Below are 9606 nucleotides of genomic sequence, written 5' to 3' on the forward strand. Positions count from 1 at the left end.
GGGCGACCCGGGGCTGCGCCACAAGCCGGCGCTGGGCTACGCGGTGAGTGCGCGGGCGGGGGGGGGGCGCTGCCCCGCGGGGTCTGCGCGCCTGTGTGTGCCCCTCTGAGGGTGTGCGCGCGTCTGCCTCTGTGTGCTTGTGTATCTGTGCCTCTGTGCGTGTGTGTGTCTGTGTACCCCTCTCTGTGCGTGCCTCTGCATCTGTGTGTGTCCCTGTGTCCCTGTGTGTGTGTCTCCCTGCGTGTGTGGGTGTGTGTTGCTGTGTCCCTGTGTGTTTGTGTATGTGTCACTGTGTGCCTGTATATTTGTGCGTGTATGTCACTGTGTGTTTGTGTATGCGTGTGTCCCTGTATATTTGTGCGTGTCCCTGTGTCCCTGTGTGTTTGTGTATGGGTGTGTGCCCCTGTGTGTGTGCCACTATGTCCTTGTGGGTTTGTGTGTGTGTGTCTGTCTCTGTCTGTGTGTGTCACTGGGTCCTTGTGCATTTGTGCGTCTGTGTCTGCAGGCAGGATGCCCCCCCAGGTAGGGCAGTGCAGGGGCCGGGTTCACCAGTAGGTTGGGATGGGGAGGCAAGCAGCAGGGCAATGCCTGAACCATCCCAGCAAGCCAGTCTGCAGCCCCTCTTCCGCCTTCATCCCACTCTGACCCCTTGGCCCAGCAGGCTGGAAGCCCAGAAAGAGGCTTAGGGTCCAGGAACCACTGGGGGGGGGAGGGGGGAAGAATGAAGGTCACTTGCCTGGGAGGCTGGGAAGGCTTCAATCCCTTGTCAGGGGAATGGGCTGCAAAAGAAAAAGGTCCATTTGGTAGCAGTCTGGGGCCAGGATCTCCTGGTATCCCCCCAGGCTTCATCTCTGTCTAGTCCCACCCCCATTCCCCATCCCCCAACCAGGCCTATATATGATAGGACTGGAGTTTGTCAGCACTTGTATTTCCTGCCAAGAATAAAGCACAGGGAAAGGCAGAGCTTAGAGCTGTTGCCAACGTTACCTCTAGCAAAGCTGAGGGCAAGCAAAACTTGGGGGCATCCAAACCCCAAGTCTCCAGGCTTGGGCATGCACGTAGGACACCTGCCAAAGGATTTGGAAGTATCTGAAGCCCCAGACTAAAAAGCGTGGGGTGGAGGATCCTTGCCGGTAGTAGGGCCACATAAGGCTTTTAAATAATTCAGAGGATTCGGAACTGATCTGGCTAATTTGAACAAGGCACACAATATTTTCCTTCAAAAAAAAATAATGTCACCTCTAGCAAGGCAGCATGAGAGTGATGTAGCCAGGAGGGTCCATAAATGATCCATGAAGGAAGGATTTCTCAAGGGGATCTTTTTGACTGAGACCTGAGGAAGAATGTCTTGCTTTGGAAGCTCGTCTAACTGTATCCCAGCTACATGGGGCATCTCTTTTTAGCAGACCAACCAAGAGATCCTTGGTTCTAGAAATGAAACCAGCAGAAAACATCACCTTGGGATTTGGTTCTGAGAACTGCACCTTACTAGGAACCATGATGCGAGGTGCCAAATAAGCACCTGCCTAGACTAGAGTGCTGAAAATATTTTCTTTGGGCAGTAGGCTGCATGATGGACAACACATTTTTTCCTTGGGGGAAGGAGTGGTATGGGACGATTCCTGATATGAATAAAAGGGAATTTAAAGATTAAAGATTTGAATATTAAATTTTAGCTTAAGAAAGCTGACTGCTTTCTGTGGCATAAACTGAGGTGCATTACAGGGTGCACAAACTTTAACAGGTTAACTTCTTTTTGTAAGGCAATCCCTATAACACGGATGTCCTTGCATAAAAATACATTAAAAAAGGGATGGGGATGAGGATGAGAGAGAGGGAGATTCCCCAATAAATTGAAGAGAGACAGATTTCTCAACAGGTTGAATGGACAACAAGCAGAATCACCAGTGCCGGAGATATTTTCAATAACTGATTTCTTTGCAGCTTCTCAGGCACTTTATGTGATAAAACCACATTGTATTATTTAGATCACAAGAACTCAGCTGCTGAGAAACCACTTTCTTTTTACTAGCCTTATTAGGAGCATTTTGTCTGTCTTGGGCAAAAGAAAAAGTAACCCTCTCCACTCCCAAAGTCGTATGATGTTAGAATGATTAAAAACCCAGTAGGCTTGATGTGTCTCATGTATGCTGATGTTAAATCAGGAAAAGTTCCACTGAAACTAATAAAATTGCATGGTTGTGGTGGATCAGAATTAAACCTACAGCATATATCAGTGCTGGAATTCAATTGCAAGGACTACAAAGGATGTTTATTTTTATCTTTCAATCTGGTGTTTGGTCATAAGGTGCATTGTGGCACTACCTTGAAGTGTCAGTGTTCTTCCTCCACTTTATTTCAGCACTTGTCATACTATTATTTCTTTGCTGTACTTCCTGGAAACATCACATTTTAAAATCTTGAGTATTTGCAACTTTTTGCTGTTTCATACCTTTATACTCTGGTTGAGGTGTTGAAGATCTTTTCATACCCACTCAACCACAGATGTTAGTACACTGGGCTACTGTAATAAAGAAGACTTAAAAGGCTGGTATTGATTATCTGAAATATGCATGTAGAAGCAGCCAGCCCTTTATAGTATATGTGCCTAGTGCTAATAAATTCACTGCATTGTTTGCAACTGTGAGTGAATGAATAGGAGGCTGTTCTTTTAGTAGGGCAATTGCTCCACTGGAATTTGGGCATATGATAGACTCATAAAAGTTGTCACACTTGCTCTGTAAACTTTTATCACTTCCTGTGATTTATGATTTATTTATGATGTACATTTAGTCTACCATCAAACTACCAGCTTCAACCACATTATTTTTTCTCTTATCTGACTACCCATTCACCTTTGTGTGGACAGCCAGCAACAGATAATATATCAAATTCAAGCTAATTCTCTCTTAATACGAAGTTCAGTTCTGCAGTTGTTGCTGATCTTGAAACTTGCTTCTTTGCATATTAGATGAGCGTTAACAAAACCCTTGCAATGCTTCTTGTTTAAAATCCTAAAATGTAATTGAACTGCATTATCAATATAAAAATATAGATAAATACTAGTTAATGCAAGATTTAGGTCCTGAGGCAAAAAAGTGTGTCCGTATCACTCTGAGTCTGTGATCATTTCCTTTGAAATAGTCTACTCGCTGGCTTAAAGTTCAAGTGCGTGCTTAAGTTAAAGCATATATTTTGTTGGATTGGAGCCTAAGCCTTGAATGTGACTTATTACTTGAAAGCAATTTATTTATTAATATTTATAGTTTTCAATAATTATGTGGCTTTAATTAAAATAAGTTTTTTTGATGATTGTGATGTCTATGTAACAAAAATGTTGTTACAGTTTTTAACCACAAGTAATAGATTATTACAGTAAGTAAACAATGTTATTTGGGGTTTTGATTAGGGCTGGTGAATTAACTGATCCTTTGGGGCAGGGGTGTGGGGAAGGAATGAACTAACATATAGAATATTACTTTTTTTTAAGTGTTTATGGCAAATTTTGAAACATAGCATTGCTAGTATCCATAAAGAGTGAGGTTTAGTGACTTTTTACCTGAAACTAACTTTGGAAGACAAGTTGGACTACCTTCTAAGATGACTGGGCCATCAGTCGCACCCATCGAAGTCAGTGTGCATTTTGCCATTGACTTCAATGAAAGTGGGACTGCCAAATGTTTCATTTCACAGCCCCACTTTGAATTAAGTGATAGAGTCACTAAAATCATGTCAAGAAGCTAACAGTTTATTCTTTTCAGCCAGTTGGAATGTCTTTTGATTTTGAAACTGATTCTAAACATAGCTAATTAAAAATATTGAAAATTTCTTATCAGGATGGAGTTTTCTTCTGACACTCTGTCCAACTCTTCTTTTTTAAGTTTTTCTTGGTATTCCCCCTAGTTTTGTCATTTGAACAATCCCAAATAACCTCTTTCCCTTTGTAGTGTCTTTGTAATAATGTGAATACTTGTACACCATTATCATGTATCATCCCAACAACCTGTCACCTAGCCAAGCAGTACACTATAATTCCTTTCTGCCTAAACCAGTCTCTGTACCCTATTAAATGTCCCTTGATGTGCTGAATTCCTTCTAATTCATTAGCATCTTTCTTGTATTGTGGTGTCTGAGGGCAGTTTTACTATGTTAAAAGAAAGAGGGATGATCACTTTTTGGGTCTGTGATATGAGAGAGCTTCTTTATTCCTGAATTTATGTGTACTTTTTAAGTCTTGATGGTATCTTTTTACAAATTCCACAACTTCATATTTTTTAATTTAAATGCTCATTAGTAGTTTTATAACATTTTACCTTTGTATTTTGAAAGGGCCATTATCAACTTGCAATCTAATCAGTTAAGAAACAATATAAAAATAGTGTTAGGCACACCTTCCCTTTCCCTCCCCTTTTTCTTTGCTTTTTTTAAGTCTGTGGTATGGTGTCATAGCTGTACTTTTTAGTTTGCCAGGGCAGGAAGTGGTTAATTGGCTGAGAGAGAGGTTTTGAAGTCAGCCTTGACCTGAAACATCTGCCAGAAGTGTAGAATGTGGAGAGAGGAGCTGACTTCACCAGAAAATTCCTCTTCTTTAACAACCAAAAGGGAAAAGAGGATAAAACAAAAAATGGCAAGCCTTCATGGTAGCTGTGTTAAGCAACAAAGCATACATGTCCCTGCAGATTTGAGGTTCAAAGGTGTGTGAACCACAGAAGCCACAGAAACAAGGAGCTTCTTGGCTCGCTTATGGTCTCTGGCCATTTACTGAGCGAGAGAGGCCATTCTGGTTTTCCTGGGGGGGGGAGAAGGGGGGAGGAAAGAAGGCCTGGATCAGGGATGTAAGTATCATTTAAATAATTACATGTTTAAACTTCACTAATGATATCTGTTCAGTGGTTAACCGATGACACATACCTAGCACTTACATGTGTGTGTGCATGTGTACTCTCCAAACTGTCCTGTGTGCATGTGGGAAGGTCTGCTGTGTCCCCGCCCCTAAGTCACCCATGTGCTGCAGGGAGAGGGAGGTGGAGGCAGAGCCCCATGCTACAACTAGTCCCCACTCCCCTCCTCCTTACTGCCTTCCTCCCTCCCAAGTCAGCGGTGCACTGCAGGAACAGAGAGGCAGAGATGCACGTTATGACTAACCTTCCTGGGGCACGTGGCACTTCTCTTCCCCACATGACTGTCTGGTACTAAACATTAACTGTAATGCATTAATGGTATAAATATACTTACTGTTTAACCTTTCGCGTCTCTAGCCTGGATATAGATCTGTTCCACCTACCATCCCTGATATTTACTTTGCATCAACCCTAATTCAGGCAATATGACTTCGCTTAATTTTTGAGAAAAGAGTTTTTCCTTTTAACAGTGGTCAGAGACATTGACCTTTTTTGGGGGCCAATCTGTGGTTCCTTGCTGATGTGAAACTTACAGTCTTTCTGTTATTTATTTGTTTATTTATTGGTTTAATTTTTTTGTCTCATCACTGTATGGAAGGATCCAGGGAAACTGAGGAAATAGTATATGGAGGAAACTGAAAGTGACAGTACTTTCCAAAACACAGAGAAAATGCATCCTAGAAGATAGTTTTTTAGTCTGTTATTTTTTCAAGTAACAATTAACTATGAGATTAGAAATAAAAGGAAGCTAATTCATACTATGATAGCAGATACCTGTGGGTTAGGGAAACCAAGCACTTAAATTCTTTTTGTGAATTTATTTCTTAGGGTCTTGCTACATGGTAACTTTAGGTGGCTTCTGGAGCTCTTACTCCCTGGAATGGCTGCATGTTAACCTTTTAATTGGTTTAAAGCACTTGTTATTTGGCTTAACATTATGCCACTCCAGGGTAGGATTAATCTCTAACTCACCTAATTTTTCTTCTGTTTGATTACCTTGTGGCCACTCTCCACAGCTTTTCCACCCAAGCGGAAGTCCTCCAAGCTGAGTGGCCTCCTGCTACCACTCAGACTGGCTCTGCTCCTCCCAGCCACCCCTTTCACAAGCTCACTCTACTCCCTCAAGGAGCAAGGTGACTGCCATGCTGCCACAAGGAAGCCACCAGAAAGACCATATAGATGTGCCAACACTTTCTGCCACAGTCTCTCAGGGTGCACTGTGCACTTTGCCTGCACAAATGCTGTAGTGGAGCTGCCAGAAGTCATACTGCTAGGGGATGTGCTCTGTGGGTCTCTGCTAGCAGAACTGCTTTCAGTAGTGCGCTTCTAATATAGACAAGCCGCCAGTCCCGAAAGCTTCCCAACTTGGCTTCCCACAGAAACAGTCAGCTTGTGTCTTCTCTAGCTTCTAGTTCTGCCCCTGCTCACAAAGTGTCTAGTGGCAAGTCACAGCTGTGCAGGTCAGGGAGAAGCAGAAGGTTTTTTAAGTCTCACATGAGACTGCTCCACTAAACCAAACAACAATAAGACAATTAACATTTGTTTGGCTTACAGTGTAAGGTATGACAAGGCCCTTAAACTGACTTTGAAAAAGTGATACTTGTCCCTCTGGTTTGGAAGTGCAGTATCTGACATCTTTGAGGCTGCAGCCACTTGCAGATTGCAATAACTGGGAGACATCGGTAACCTGTAAGACTATCATTTCAATAATTATCATAAGTCCAAAGATCAATTTATCTTAATAGAATGATCATTTTGAACTTTTCTTTCCACTTTTTTTAGAAAGATTTGGGTTTTTTTTCCTTTTTAATTGTTTGAAAGTAAAAAACCCCCACAAAAAAACCAGCTGTTTTTCACATTCACAACAACTTGACGAAAGGCGCATGAGAAATATTTCCAGCTCCAGTGGACAAGCAAATTAACTGGCACAACAGCAGTAGTGAAGTGGTTAATAATATCTACTTTTCCAGGCCTGACTGTTTTACACTTTATTCAGTGGGCTTCAGCAACTTCAAGTGTGTGGTTTTTAGTGGTGGTATTTCTTCTCAAAAAATGAATAAATTATGAAATGTAATTATTAAGCCTTGTCCTTCATTCTTCACTTGAACAAAATTTCTAATGACAGCAGTGATTCATATTACCAAATTGTAAGCATTTGGGAAGTAGTTATATTGTTTTATTGTTAAGCTTTAAAGAACACGCACACGTTGAGGAAATTAGCCCTCTATGTCACTCAGCAGTGAACACTAGGGCCAACTAAGAGTGGGATGGATTCTTGAAGAGTCTTAACTGCTTTCATCAAACATAGAAAGTTGTAATGACTGAGGAACCAGAGGGAAAGGAGGTGGAATATTTTCTGTTACTGAAAGGAAATGAAAATGTTTGTGTTGAAATCTCTTTTAGACAGTTTTTGATAATGAAAGTGCAGTTCAGTATGGTACTTCATATGCACAAGTATATGGATGCTGTATTTCTCAGTAATCGTGTATAGCTGTGGTGCTTGGCCTGTTGACCATGCATGCTAGATGAATGGCACAGAGCTGGTCTGTGGGCCAGATTGGGTCTTGGGCATCTGGCATTGCCCACTTCTACCTCCCAAGCACTACCATACCACTTTTGCCATGCCTGCTGGGATCAGGCATCTGATGTATCATACAGGGCCTAGGGCTTTTCATGGGTCTGGGAATATACATGTTACAGATCCTGTGTCAGTTTACTTCTGTGTAATTCTTCGTATTTGTCCTGTGACATTTTTGACAGTTTTAATAAGGTCAACCTACAGGAGCATCTACTGTACATGTGCGCTTTAATGCGTATTAGCGTGTTTTAAATCTTTGGTTTCTTTCTCCTGTGAATATATTGGATAATTAATTGCTGAGGTAGGATTTATAATTCTTGCTATCAAGGAGTAGTGTAAACTACTTTATTAAGAAGTGCTGCTTAATAAAACTTCTTATACCTAATCTTGAGGATATACAAATGAAATAGGCATAGGCACATTTAACTTTGATGTTACTATACAAGTCTCTGGTCATTACACTACAATAATAAGAGATGTAACCAGCTCACTTTAGTACCTCTTATAGTTGCTATATGAACGAGCTTTGCAGCACACAGCTGTACAAGGCAAGGTACAGACATTACTCTTTTACTTGTATTAGTGATTGGAAACTGGTCTATGCCCATAACAGAACAGACGTTCACTACACGTAGATTAGTTTTAAAATGGCAGAACTTGGTCTAAGATTCCTTCCTCCCAGCACAAGGGTGAACGCTTGTTCTGTTTGCTACCAATCTAAACTATGCTGCTTACAGAAAGCAACATAACTTAGATCGATTCTGCCTTGGATTTTTTGAATGTCTGTAATGTCTGTGCAACCTGCAGGTCTTGCACGGTTAATAGCTTGCACAGCTATTGGAGGAAGGTTGGCCTTTTGGTAGATAAAGCCTGGGACTGGGAACTGGGATGTCTGGCTTCTGTTCAAGACTGTGCTATGTATTCCCCTTTGAGTGTAATGCTTCACCTTTCTGTGCCTCAGTAGTTGTACAGATTCATTTATTAATGCTTGGGAGAGGTCCATATACCAGGGCACAGGCATGAAACGTACAGCGTGCAGAACTATTCCCTGTGGTCCACTGGTAGTCTGGCAGGCTACTGGAAGCTGGGGGGGCATAGCCTGCTGCAGAATTTGGGGTTCCTGGACCCTAGTGGATATGTTCATCAGCAGCTGCCCCTTTCCTCTGCACAGCTGTGTGCTCCAAGGCCTGCTTCTCCATCTAAATCTGGTTTCATGCTGCAATACAGCCCTGAGTTAGTGCTGCCACTAAGCTAGAGGTCTGTGCTGCCACCTGCACTGCTGCCTGAATATGGCCCCTGCAGCTTCTGGTAGCCTCATGGATCCAGCGTTGGAGGAGCCCCTGCAGTCTACATTTGACCCTAGGCCGGGGATGAGTTTGACACCCCTGTACTAAGATGATATAATACAGCTATGTCTAAAAATAATAGTTACATGCCAGCCTTGCTGAGTTGATGAGTCTGGTGCTCTGCCTTTCAGTTTCTTTCTCTGGACATCAAGACAGTGCTGTCGGTCTGCTTATGGCTCAACAGGGCCTGTGTCTAGTAATCCTAGCTACAGATTCCAGAAGTTTCTGTGTTTCCGCCCTGCTCTGAAAGTTGCAGTAATTTGTGATGGTTGCAGATGCCATGCTCAAGTTATAGCTGTTTATTTTTGCAGTTTTTGCAGCTGGGTAAATGGAACTGTACTTTCAGATGATGACCAGGGACACAGATGCTGCAGGAGAATATTTGCTTATAAAAGCTGCTCCTACTGGAATGTTTTAAAACATAACAATGTATTTCTGCTGGTCACAGTGCTTGAAAAAACGTATTTATATAAAATCTAAACCAAAATAGGTCTGCTGGAATCCCCTTGAGGAACAAGTCCATTTTGTATGAAATGCATAGCTGTCTCTTGAACACTTAAACTTCACTGTTTGCGTGCCTTTGTTTTTTATTTTTCAGCTTTTCTAAAAGTATATTGGACTATTATTTATTGGTTAGTATAGTCCATGGAAATAAAAATCTCTTCTCCTGCATAACTGTTCTAATGGAATTCTCGAGCAAATCCCAGGACGTCATTCTCCCCTTGTACTCGGCCTTGGTGAGGCCGCAGCTGGAGTACTGCATCCAGTTTTGGGCTCCACA

At 42.1% G+C, this 9606-nt stretch overlaps 1 protein-coding gene across 1 annotated transcript in view; it reads left to right on the forward strand.

Annotated features, from left to right (window-relative positions):
• Positions 1-6: 6 nt before the first annotated feature.
• Positions 7-9606, forward strand: part of ARHGAP6 (Rho GTPase activating protein 6) — a 284210-nt gene continuing 274610 nt past the window's right edge. Inside the window, exon 1 of the mRNA XM_019529331.1 lies at positions 7-43. The gene's annotated coding sequence lies outside the window, so the exon portion shown is untranslated. The remainder of the gene's footprint in view (positions 44-9606) is intronic.

The sequence above is a fragment of the Crocodylus porosus genome, unplaced genomic scaffold (genome assembly GCF_001723895.1).
Source record: "Crocodylus porosus isolate Cpor-Errol unplaced genomic scaffold, CroPor_comp1, whole genome shotgun sequence".
Lineage (NCBI taxonomy): Eukaryota > Metazoa > Chordata > Crocodylia > Crocodylidae > Crocodylus > Crocodylus porosus.